Here is an 11,781-nt window from a genome sequence, read left to right on the forward strand (position 1 = left end):
CCTCTCTGCCGGGAGAAAAAGTTAATGATAGCATAAGCCGTGCACAGTGCATGTATTATAACACAAAGGAAGAACAGTCAAAGAAAAACTTTCACATCCTCGCACTTGCTAGTTGCTTCTACATATGAAGACCTCGATCCTCAAATGATACAGCTGTTGCGTGTACAAAAATAAGGGAACATGTTCTTCTGTTTGCTTATGCAGTGTTGCGCACTGAATAATCCCCATATACCACAGACTTCTTCACAACATTGTTCACTAGTGCGCTACCTTTGAAAAAAAAATAACACTGCTGTTTTTTGAGGATACAAAGTAAATCTTTCAAATTGTGCCACGAGGATTACGGCTGAGTGTCCTGCAGCCTGCAGATTTTCATCGGTGCGAGTTTGGCGGGCGCACATACGGTCGCCATTCATTATAACCAGTACCGCTCATTAGTTTTCAGGCACGGTTTCAGCACTACGACGCGTCTGTGGAGCTATCTGCACTCTTTGACTCCTAGCTCGGCTGTGCTTTTTAGGAGATGCTTTTCTTTTGCAGGCGAATATTCTATTAGAAATATGAGGTTGTATGGTGAGCAAATCTAATGAACTTTTTTATGCGCCTCCTCTTGGCACGTCAAATGTTTTCAACTCAGTGTTGGAACAGCAAAGAAAATTTAATTGCTTCGTTACCAGAATCAGAAATTCGCTTCTTTTTGTGCGCAGTAGATAGAGCGACAATAACAAAAGACAGCTAGTCTGCGCCCCTCATCAAGCAATCCAGTCCACGTTTCTAATGTCCGTTTTCTGTTGCACCTTCTTGTGACCAAAATCCATGAACCCACCAGGCCAGCAACAAATTATAATTGAGTTGTATTATACACTATCTTCAGGGTTTCAAATGTCGCCGTAAGCATTTGCAGCTGCACCACACATTTTCACTGTGCGATGTCAGTGACGCTAAAGAACTCCAGGTGGTCGGACTTTCCGGAACCCTTCACTAAAGCGTCCCTCACAGCCTGATTCACTTTGGAATGTTAAACCCTCTAACCAAATCAAACTACACCATTGAATTCTACCAGCTTCAGCCACTACCAAGCAATTGAAGCCATGTTGGTAGGCCTCGAGTAGAATGGCACATACCCACTACGGGGAAGTGGCCAAGACACAGGCGGTGAACTGTTGGAATGATTAGGAGCTTTAGAGGAAAAGGAGAATTAATAGGGTATAGGCTGAATGTTGGCACCACCATTACTTGCGAGAAAAGAAGAAGGTATTCATTTCCAGAAATTTCTTCTTCTTCTCTCCATGAAATGTTCCTTGTGCTTTTTCTCCCTCAGTAAACGCAGCAGCAGAAATACTGTCATGAGAGCTTCCTCCTCTTCCTCTATTTAGTTCTTTTTCCTCTTTATTCAAAAGCCATACAAACCATTAGCCATGATATTCCGACTCTATCGAATGCTGACCCATTTCACTCCGCCAAAGGTCAACGTAAGAGCCTTTTCCATTCACAATATATATGAAAAACGCTTAAACTCCCGGCAGCAAAATTTAATAAAGACATAGAGTAATGCACTGTTTGAAAACCCCGCTTATCTGGACAAAGAAATGACCGTCAAAGATTTCGCGCAATAAGATGGGATGACCACATTTGTTGGCGCAAAAATTTGAAATTCCACGGCAGCACTTTTTTGTTGATAACAATAAATATTCAATGGTAATTGGCACATTACTTTAGCTGCGAAATTTGCATGTTAAAGTGCATTACAAACACCTAGTTGAAAGCACAGCGCAATAAATAAAAGCTTCTTATTTGTTTCGCCAGTAAATACGCGAATGTCTATCTCTGCTTTTCTTTTCGAAGTACATTTCGCTCTATCTGCGTACCAGAGACATGACAGGCATGGTCTAAATCGCTGCTGCGTGCAACTCCTGCTGCGAAATTCAACCTCCATAATATTCCTCACCAACAATGTGACAAAACCCCCTGCAGGACAAACACATCCCCCGTATCTCTCCAATTAACCCTGTCCTGCGCCAGTCGCGGCCAACCTGTCCCCGCTAACGTACTGATCTCATACGGCCACACGTCTTTCTGCCGCCCCCTGCTACGCTTTATTTTTCTTGCAATCCAGTCCCTTATCCTTAAGGACGAGTGGGTATCTTGCCTTCGGACTACTTGCCCTGCCCAAGCCCACTTCTTCTTCTTGATTTCGACTAGGAAGTCACTGACCCGCGTTTGTTCCCTCACCCACTCCGCCCGCTTCCTATCTCTTTACGTTACACCTATCAGTTTGCTTTCGATCGCTCGCTGCGTTGTCCTTAACTTAAGCTGTACCCTTTTCGTTAGCCTCCACGTTTCTGCCCCATACGTGAGTACCGGCAAGACACAGCTGTTGTAGACTTTAATATTGACGGATATTATATATAGCTATTCATGATCTGAAAGAACCTGACATACGCGCTCTATCCTATTCTTATTCTGCTAGATATTTCACTCTTGTGATCCGTATCTGCGGTCATTACCGGCCCTGGATAGAAATATTTCCTTACAACTTTCAGCACCTCGGTACCAATTTAATACGGCTGGTGTAAGAGATTATAATAAGGTTCAGGTAGAATACACAAATGTGGACAGAATTCCTGACCAAAATAAAGAAGACTTGTCACTGAGGGATCGAAAACTGTGTAGACTATTCTTACTTGAGATGTGATCCAACCGGCATTAACAAAAACTGAGTCTTGACGCGCAGTCAGCGTTTAAATCAACACTACTTACACTCGGACACATTTCGCAAACACTTTTTACGAAGAAAGTTTCGCACAGTTAGCACGAGGAACTTTATTTATCTGCCACTCTGAGTATGATGCTGCACTGAAATTCGGTCTACAAGCATGTTCTGCTGCGATCGTATCCCAATCACATTTCATCAATACGAGGTCATTGTGCATATGACTGAAGTACGCAGTACCCTCCTGTTTTTCTCAAGTGCATTGTAAACATTCGTCAGAAAATACCTCTTCCCGTTCACGATGCAGATACTACAGCAAGAGGCTGTTATAGGTGCCGACTCATGATAAAGGAGGCCACTATCGCAGTTCAAGCATGCCGACACGATCGCACCGGTCACTTTGCTGGCAGTCTTGCAAGACGAAAAAACAGGAACGAAATAACAGCCGAAGACAATCATTCGCCGTCCGACGCCAATAATGGCATCAAAGATTCTTGTACTTGCGTGCGTTGTCTTTACGGGACCATCTCCGTTGACTTCAGGGCTTCAACATGGTGAGCTGGGTAGCACTTATTTTGTCTAGAATTACGCGTTTCCTCAGGCTCAAATGAATTAATCTCTTGAAAATAAAATACTAGATGCGGTTCACAAGGATTTCTTCTTGATTGAAAGAAAGGACATAGCATGATAATGAGCTCCCGTCCGCTCCTGAAATCCTGCGAAGTAAAAACCAAGAGAAGCACGGAAGCAAAATATTTTGATTTCAGGAGAAATCTCCAGCTGCAAACAGCGGCGGTTATACATCTTTTTTAATATCACAAACCCTCTTGGGTGGGAAATCAGACTCAAATCTTAATTGGCGCCCAGCGCAGGCTCGAGCATATCATGTATATTAAAAGAGCATGTGGTGAAGAGTAGCATCCAAGGTGATTCGAAACGTAGCGTGCAATATAACTTGAAAAAGCGTGCGTTTTCTCAATCATGCAGTAAAGACAGAAATAAGTAAGCAGGTAAATCATTCTACATCAATGCCGGAATTCTTTCCGACCCTGGTACCCAACGACAAGCTATCCGTAACACCCAGTTTATACAAGGAAAACTTCTTTTCGTATGTTCTCAAAGTCTTAAGCTAGCCCGCTCAAGAGCATATAAATCAGTGCTGCTTCCAGCCTTGTCGGCCAATACGGCTCCTCACCTTCTCCGCAGATGATGTACTTAAGTAAATTAAATTCTCCAACCGCTCTTCTGCTCTCATTCCAAATATTGCAGTTGTGACACATAAAAAAATCCAGATTTCTAAAGACACACTTCATGATTAAAATCGCGAGGCGACTGGAACGGCAAGAAAATGCTTTGCGAGTTAACAATATGTTTTCATGCGTTGAAAGCGTACTCATTGCAGTTATCATGTTCAATCTTCCAAAGAAGCTGCGATCATTTTTTTAACCACTTAGTGTTCAGAAGGAAGCACAAGCATTATCTGAACAAGCATTCACGCCAGATGCATTCAAACACCGTTCTTGCAAAGAAATTTTCAGGGACTAATGCGGACACCAATCTGATATCGTTCCCTGCTAAATCTGTGCAATCTGTGCAATGGTTGCAGCATGCATTAGGACCTGTCAGAATGTTTAGTTGCGAAGTATAGTCAACTTCAACCGAGAGAGTTGCCGAGCGATCATTGTGGAAGTGGCCAGGTCGGAAATGAACTTGACGTTGCCCTGACGTTGATACTTGGTGTACGTAGCCACGGACGGCGAGCAGAGTCAGACAAAGAGAAGTAGTCATACAAAAGCTGCCCACAATGCTTCCTCCGAATCCTGGTTCTCTTTCCTATACTGGTCGCAGTAAATCATTTTAATTAGTAAATTTATTCCTTCTAATCAAAGTTGCGTTTCTTCTCTCCACTCGCTCACTCACCACGTGCCGGGTTTATTCTCCAAATCCAGTTCGACGTTTGTCTTAGCCGAAGGCGTATTATTAGGACAGTGACCTCGAATATATCGACGGCTGTGGTCAGATCTGCGTGCAGTCTCTAAGCAACATACGTACTTCGTCATGACATCAAATGTGCTGCACTTCAAGGTGAGTACTTTTGGACGTCATATTCGCCGTCATGCAATGCACAACATATGTGGAGCAATCATCATGACATGATGCTCACGTGTAAAGTGACACCCATGACAGTAAAACATCATTTTCTAACCTTGACAGAACGCCGTTTTTTATGCTTGATCGTGTAGGCGTTTCGTGTATACCTAGTGTGCCACCTAAAGCAGACAAGCGTTAGGCAGGACACCTAAAGCAGACAAGTGCCCTAGCCCTATGAAACCGAGTTCTATTGCAGGTCGTGTGGCCTAGTCTGCGGCGTTTTTTTGGTCTGAAAAGTCATGCACTTAATATGAAACTTTTTCAAGTATTCCGTCCTAAAGGGCAGCTAGCTACGTTTCTAGGAAAGAACAACTTACGCAGCTTTATTTATTGACTTTAAAAGACTAGTAGTGACCAGCTGCTGGGATATATCCGTCACCCAGTGCACACATAAAACCATATTGGAGACAGCACCTTCCAGATAAACTTTTCTCCTCCGAGACATGCCTTGGGATGAAAATGCAGCACTGCTGTCTTTTGAGGCCGGTAAAGAACTGTATTCTCTAAATGGCACCTTCACAGTCAAAAGCTGTGCTTGTACTTTCATATGCGTGTTTTTACGCCCGGCGCTGCTCGGAACCCACCACGACGTCGAAACAACGAAATGGCACAGCATTAGTTTGCTCTAACGTGAAACAGAGGCAACGCACGGAAAAGAGGCAATAACTCATTCTTGATAAATTTTTTTTTCGGCCGTTGTTGAACCTTAGTTGCTAAAACAATCCTTCGCATCCGTGGTGAAAGCATACAGCGTGAGCGCAGCCCATGTTAAACACACAGGTTTGAACGGCGTAAAGTCTCATCGAAGGGTAGTATAGAGATTGTTTGCATTCTCTACAGAACAATGTAAACGGAAGTACAAGCTAACCGTCTATTCAGCACATAACTATCGGTTAATTTTTTAAATGTTAAGAATATTGGCAATTTTCAATACTTCAGCCGGCACTGTTACGGATCCACTAATACATCGGAACTCTTGCGCTAACTCGCTGCTTCCGTTTTAGAGTGCTGACAGTTACTTCGAAGGTACCCAGTAAGCAGTGTTGTCGGTAACGCGTTACAAGTAACGGCGCTACCGGTAAAGCGTTACGTTTTTCGGTAACTTCGTAACGTACTCGTTACCATTTTGGAACTGTAACGGGTAACGTACTTGCGTTAACATTTTTCGGTAACGTGAGGTGTCACGTTACTAGTTACTTTTTACTTTAATTGTCCCCCTCCGCCTCTTTTTTAAAAAAAGTAAACGCCGAAAATCATATTGCAAATAAACTAAATCTATCGGTGTTCTCGACGACCCTTGTTGCGGCTCGCATGCATGCGAAAAAACACCTGCCCTTGACAACGCACTCAGCTAAAAAAAAAGCACAAACACGCAGTCACACACTCGTCTTCACCCCGAAACCACTCACACACACACAAGTCTCTAAAGAGTGGACACACGCCGAGCCACCAATGGACCATTTGCAGAAATCTATAAGTCAGTTGCTGCGTAAGCTTGTTTTCCAAACAAAAGGTCTCGTTCCCAGGCCACACTCGCGCATTCTTGGTGGAGGCAGTTCCCTCTTCTGAGTAAACTCAGGAATGTCGCCACTTCACGTCAAGACGGCTCCAAGAGAGCCGTCGAAAGAGTACAATGGTACCGCATAGGAAAGGGGATTGCAGCCAACCGGCTTTTTCTATCTGCAACTGCGGCTACGTTTCTAGTTATTGAGTTCCTAAGCGAGTGAAGAACACCTTGACGTAAACACTCGTATTTTTGCGATAATTATGCAGGTTTAAGTAAAAAAAAAAGTTCTTTACGTGCGCAAATATATTTTCTCCGGAACTATGACATTTAAGCATTTCTTTATTGCTACACAATTTCCGCGTAATTTCGTAAGCAGAAGCACACCAGAATCACTGTAAATTTGTTTAGTTCAGCTATGTTTTCTTAGTGAAGTTGGAATTATATAAATTATGAGCTTGATAAAATTGTTGTCTTGAGTTCTTACAGCGAATACGCACTGATTGAAATTTATGGCCATAGAGTAACGGCAAAGTAACGTGCGATACTTTTTTTTTTGAGTAACGGTAACGGTAACGCATTACCTTTTTTTTGTAGGTAACGTAGGGCGGTAACGAGTTCCTTTTTTTTAGTGCAACGAGTAACGTATTTAGTTACTTTTTTTCGGTAACGCCTACAACACTGCCAGTAAGGCAGGTGACATTTGACTATTAAAATAACGGTCGTGACGAACGCCAGCAAAGAGAGAACGTACTTCTGCTTGAAATGGTGAGGGGCGGCGGTCACAAGACAGTGACAGACTGTCCACGGCCGCCTGGACACCCCACCCGTCTTTGAAACAGGCGGTTATATCGGCTCACGAGACACTCATTATAGCTCACTCTAGGAAGCGCCATGTTTGAACGGCCTTAGTAGAAAAACCGTGGCCACTCACCCGACGGGAACGGCTGCTGTCTATTGGTGGCACACCGTTCCCATTGCAGCTCTGCGCCTTTCATATGTTAGTAAACAGCGCCCTTCACCAGTGAGCACGCACTATAAGACATATTGTTTTCGAGGCTTTGCTGGCTGCTTATAACACTGACATGTTCACAAGGCTTTCGAGGTGCGTTTATATTCCCTTGGCGGCGTCCTAAGACACAGTGTCCCACACGACGTCTACTATGCGTGTATGCACTGTTTTTCTGTAAGTAACCAAGCACCGGGGTTGGTCCATCCGTTTGGAACGCAGCAATTATGGTGCCCAAAGTTCGAATTCAGAGTACGGTATGAAGAACCCTTCTCTTCACATTATAGAGGTGTTTTTTTTTAGTGGTACAGTAAGCAGTACACTATACAGCTGGTAAGCAAATCCCGCTACCTTGGAAATTCAGGGAAATTCATGTAAATGTGCAAGAGATGAAGAGAATGCGCACGGGCTTGTGAACTCGTTCCTAGCCTGCAACTGTCCCCTCCTAGTGATAATAGAACCGAGCGAACCGAAAACCAGAGAGATAGATTGAACAGACTTGTGTCGCCCCGCTGTGGCGAAATAGCGACAATGGCGGCCTGAAGAGACAGATACTAAGTGCAGCGATTGCTCAAAAACCGACCGCTTTTACAACGACAGCTCCCAAGGCAAAGGTTAGCGGCTAACGCGGGTGCTACTTCTCTATAAAAACTCCTCAATCACGTGACCATATGCTTTCAGCAGCTATGGCTTTGGTTAAAAAACGCACCGGTTTTTTTTTAAAACGGCGCTGTAGTCTCGTTTTTTGTGCGTGTATAACCGGACTGTTTTGGAAAAGAGGACGAAATTAGTTACTTGAGAAAGAGGTGCCGTAGTTCAGAGTCCCAGAACAATTTCAACTACATGGTGATCAATGACCAACAAACCATCCCTTGGACGCCATGATTTCGCATTCATCGAAACGAGGCCGCAGCTTCATCGGGCTCAGCAGTCGAGCGCCCCAACTTCTTCGTGATCAGGTAGGGCGCATGGTCGCAGCAACAACACGGCGACAAACTTTTTGGAACACAGCTTATGACGGCATACTGAAATAAGTGCATGGCGCGACATCTTGCGCGCCTGCGTAGCAATAGACCAGGCTGCAGTGGTAAAGCCACAGGCAGCTGGGTATCACAACATCCCCTCACTCGCGCACCGGGAGCGATATCTGAGTAGTTGCTCCTAACTATTGTGTTCTGCGTTGTTTGTTGTTTTACTTGTGTACATTACTAGATTTATTTCATACTTCGTTATTACATGTATTTCATTACAAGTGCCTGTGCCGTATTTTCGTGCTTGATCCCCCCCCCCCCTTCCTGTGTAATACCCTCGCGAGAGGGCCCTTAGGGGTATTGTAAATAAATAAATAAAGCGGCCGGCTGCGAAGGCGACACATAAGGAGAAAATAACCACATGTGCTGTGGTTCGAACACAGGGCGAATGCTGTTCGTATGTGGACAGCAAACGCACCGCACCACAGGATGCTTAGTTCCATTCTAACATACTTCTTCCACATAAAAAAAAATTGTTATAAGTTTGCCAAACCAAAAAAAAAATTGTTACCCATTCATGCGTAGGTGCAACCATCATGGCCAATGCTTCAAATGCGAACGCCCATTGTAAAGTAAGTGGTACTTATCATCCTGATAACAAAAGCTATAATCCCCAATAAATAAATTCTCATCTTTGCTTACTGCCTCCTTTTGAGGCGGCCCACTTAGCAAAGTTGAACTTACATGACATAGCTCATAAAATATCGCATATCAACCATTTAGTTATAGTTCGTCACAACAACACTGCTCCTAGCTTTTGGTCATGCGGAACGTTTTGTAATCCAGAAAAGCACGCGCAATTTTTGATATCCTGTACACTTTTTCACTGAGAGATGTCCATGTCCATTTAAGTACACCGTGGCCTCTTGGCGAGCTCTGTCCTGCCATCACTGTCTCTGTTCGTTTCACGCGCTGACAAAAAGAAACTTCATATATTGCAGAACAGCCACAAAGGGTCATGGTTTTTCAAACACTGCCTGCGTCTTTGTTCACGAAGCATTAATATTCTCCTCCAGGGCCTCCTGATGCAACCTACTTGCGCCTTGAAGAAGTGGCGCCTCAAAACTTTACCGTAGCCTGGGAGCGGCCGGAAGGGATCTTCGACTTTTATTGGATAGAAATGGTTCACGAAGGAAACGGCATGGATGGCTTGGAACATTACCACCATGGCTCCTGCGCCAATGGTACCCTACTTCCTGCCAACCAGACACAAGTTACTTGCAACAACTTTAATACCTGAAAGAAAGTGACCTTCACACTGCACACGCTCCTCACAGGGCCTCCGGATAGTTCGTCCAGACGGGTCTCCATTGAAGGCTTTTACATACCGTGAAAAGGTAATGAATTTTATGTAAATTTGAAGGAACATTCTTGATAAGCATCAAAGAACAGCCGCAACTGATCGTGCAGACTGGCCCCGCATTTCCAAAACAATTTACCGTGAGACAGAAAAGATATCCTTTCACCGTCACTTGCTCTTTCAGATGGCATGCTATAAAGAGTAATTACTTCACCGGGCGTCAGCCTCTGGCGCTTTGCGTTTGGCCTCCATGTATGCGTGTGCAAACCAAAACTTTCTTCGGCACGGCGGCACTTCACGCGTGCGGTTCACCAACCCGCTGGTCTTTTTCGTACAGGTGATTGTCACAGTGCTGTCGACGCAAGTGGCTCGAAACGATCAACCGCGATGGTCAACGCCCGAAAGGACGCAGCTTGTGTGCGATCACGGTCGACACGAGGCTGATACGCTTCATCTCACAGACATCAGCATCGACCGACGCTACCGGATGACACTAGGTTCGATAACGAACAGTGACGAAGACATCGCCTCCCTGGCGGTGGATCGGCCACGACCCTACATAAAGGCAACAGATGACCCCGGACGGCTTCTTGGGCACGGCGGCACTTCAGGCATGCGGTTCACCAACCCGCTGGTCTTTTTCGTACAGGTGAGCAAATGCTACGGCAAGTGCTATCGGTCAAGCGACGCTTACCTTGTAGTGCTGCCGTGCCCAGGGCTGCTCTGTCCAGTGTTCTGTGATTTACTGTATGCCATGAAGCTTCTACTGCTCGCCGGTGATATTGAGACCAACCCCGGACCTGATATGGCGCAGCTAATGAAACAGCTACAAAGTATAGCAGATGACCTAACAGAAATAAAGGAAGAAAGGCTTGTCTCCATCGATACAAAATTAGAAAACTTGGCCGTACTGGACAGTAAAATATCAACGTGTTGGCACGAGATTGACAGCCTAAAGAAAACAGTGATGACCCTTGAAATGAAAATAGACGATCTGGAGAATCGCTCACGAAGGTCTAACTTAATAATATATAGAATTTCTGAGGATGAAAGTGAGGACAACGACACACTGGAAAAAACAGACAACGAGAAAATTGTTCAGGACATCTTAAATATAGAGCCCGTTACCATCGAAAGAATTCATAGACTGGGCATGCCTACGAGTACGAGAAAGGTCAGACCTGTTATCCTTAAACTGCTTGACTCACGGGACAAATCTAGAATACTAAAGAACTGTACAAAGCTGAAGGGATCGGAGTACTCAGTCAGTGAGGATTACTCGGCCCGTGTACGTAGCATACGAAAGAAGTTATGGGAGACTGCGAAGGAGCACAAAGACAACGGAGACAAAGTTGCTCTTGTCTTTGATAAGTTGCGTATTAACGGTGAGTTTTTCTACTGGGATGATGAGCAGAACCGTGTAATGCCAATGGAAACCAAAGTCAGTCATACTAGTCCCCAAAAAACCAGTCAAAGCGATGCAAAAACATTACGGCCACGCCGCAACCAGCAGAGACAGAAATAACTTTTGCTAACATAAATGCTCGCAGCGTTCTAAACAAACTTGATTCTTTGGAAAGCTTACTTATTAGCATAAAACCCGACTTTATGGCCGTGATTGAAACGTGGCTCACGTCCGATATCATGGACACCGAGGTTACGCCCCCAAATCAAATTACGCGATAATTCGCAAGGATAGAAAAACTCGCGATGGCAGCGTAGCCATTTTTGTGAACAAAACAATACAAGTCACTGTACTTCCCGATATCGAAGGCGTAGAGGCAATCTTTTCCAAACTGACATTTGGTTCGTACTCGATAGTGGTGGGTTGCGTTTATCGCAGCCCATCAAGTGATCATGACTTCATGCTTGCATTACATCGCTATATGCAATGTCATCTTCTAGGTACCAGACAAATCTTGCTTGACGACTTTAACCTCCCGGATATTGACTGGCTCAGAATGCAACATCACTCCGCTTCTTCAGACTATCTTTTAGATATTATGCTACAGTTTAATCTCACTCAGATTGTAAATCAACCAACACGTCTACAAGGTTCTTCGAGTAACACGC

At 44.5% G+C, this 11,781-nt stretch overlaps 1 pseudogene; it reads left to right on the plus strand.

The window, feature by feature from the left end:
- The first annotated feature begins 3,191 nt into the window (after positions 1 to 3,191).
- The window catches only part of LOC149324539 (uncharacterized), a 25,512-nt pseudogene continuing 16,922 nt past the window's right edge, over positions 3,192 to 11,781 (plus strand).

The sequence above is a fragment of the Amblyomma mixtum genome, unplaced genomic scaffold (genome assembly GCF_055824585.1).
Source record: "Amblyomma mixtum isolate Tamu unplaced genomic scaffold, ASM5582458v1 scaffold_25, whole genome shotgun sequence".
NCBI lineage: Eukaryota > Metazoa > Arthropoda > Arachnida > Ixodida > Ixodidae > Amblyomma > Amblyomma mixtum.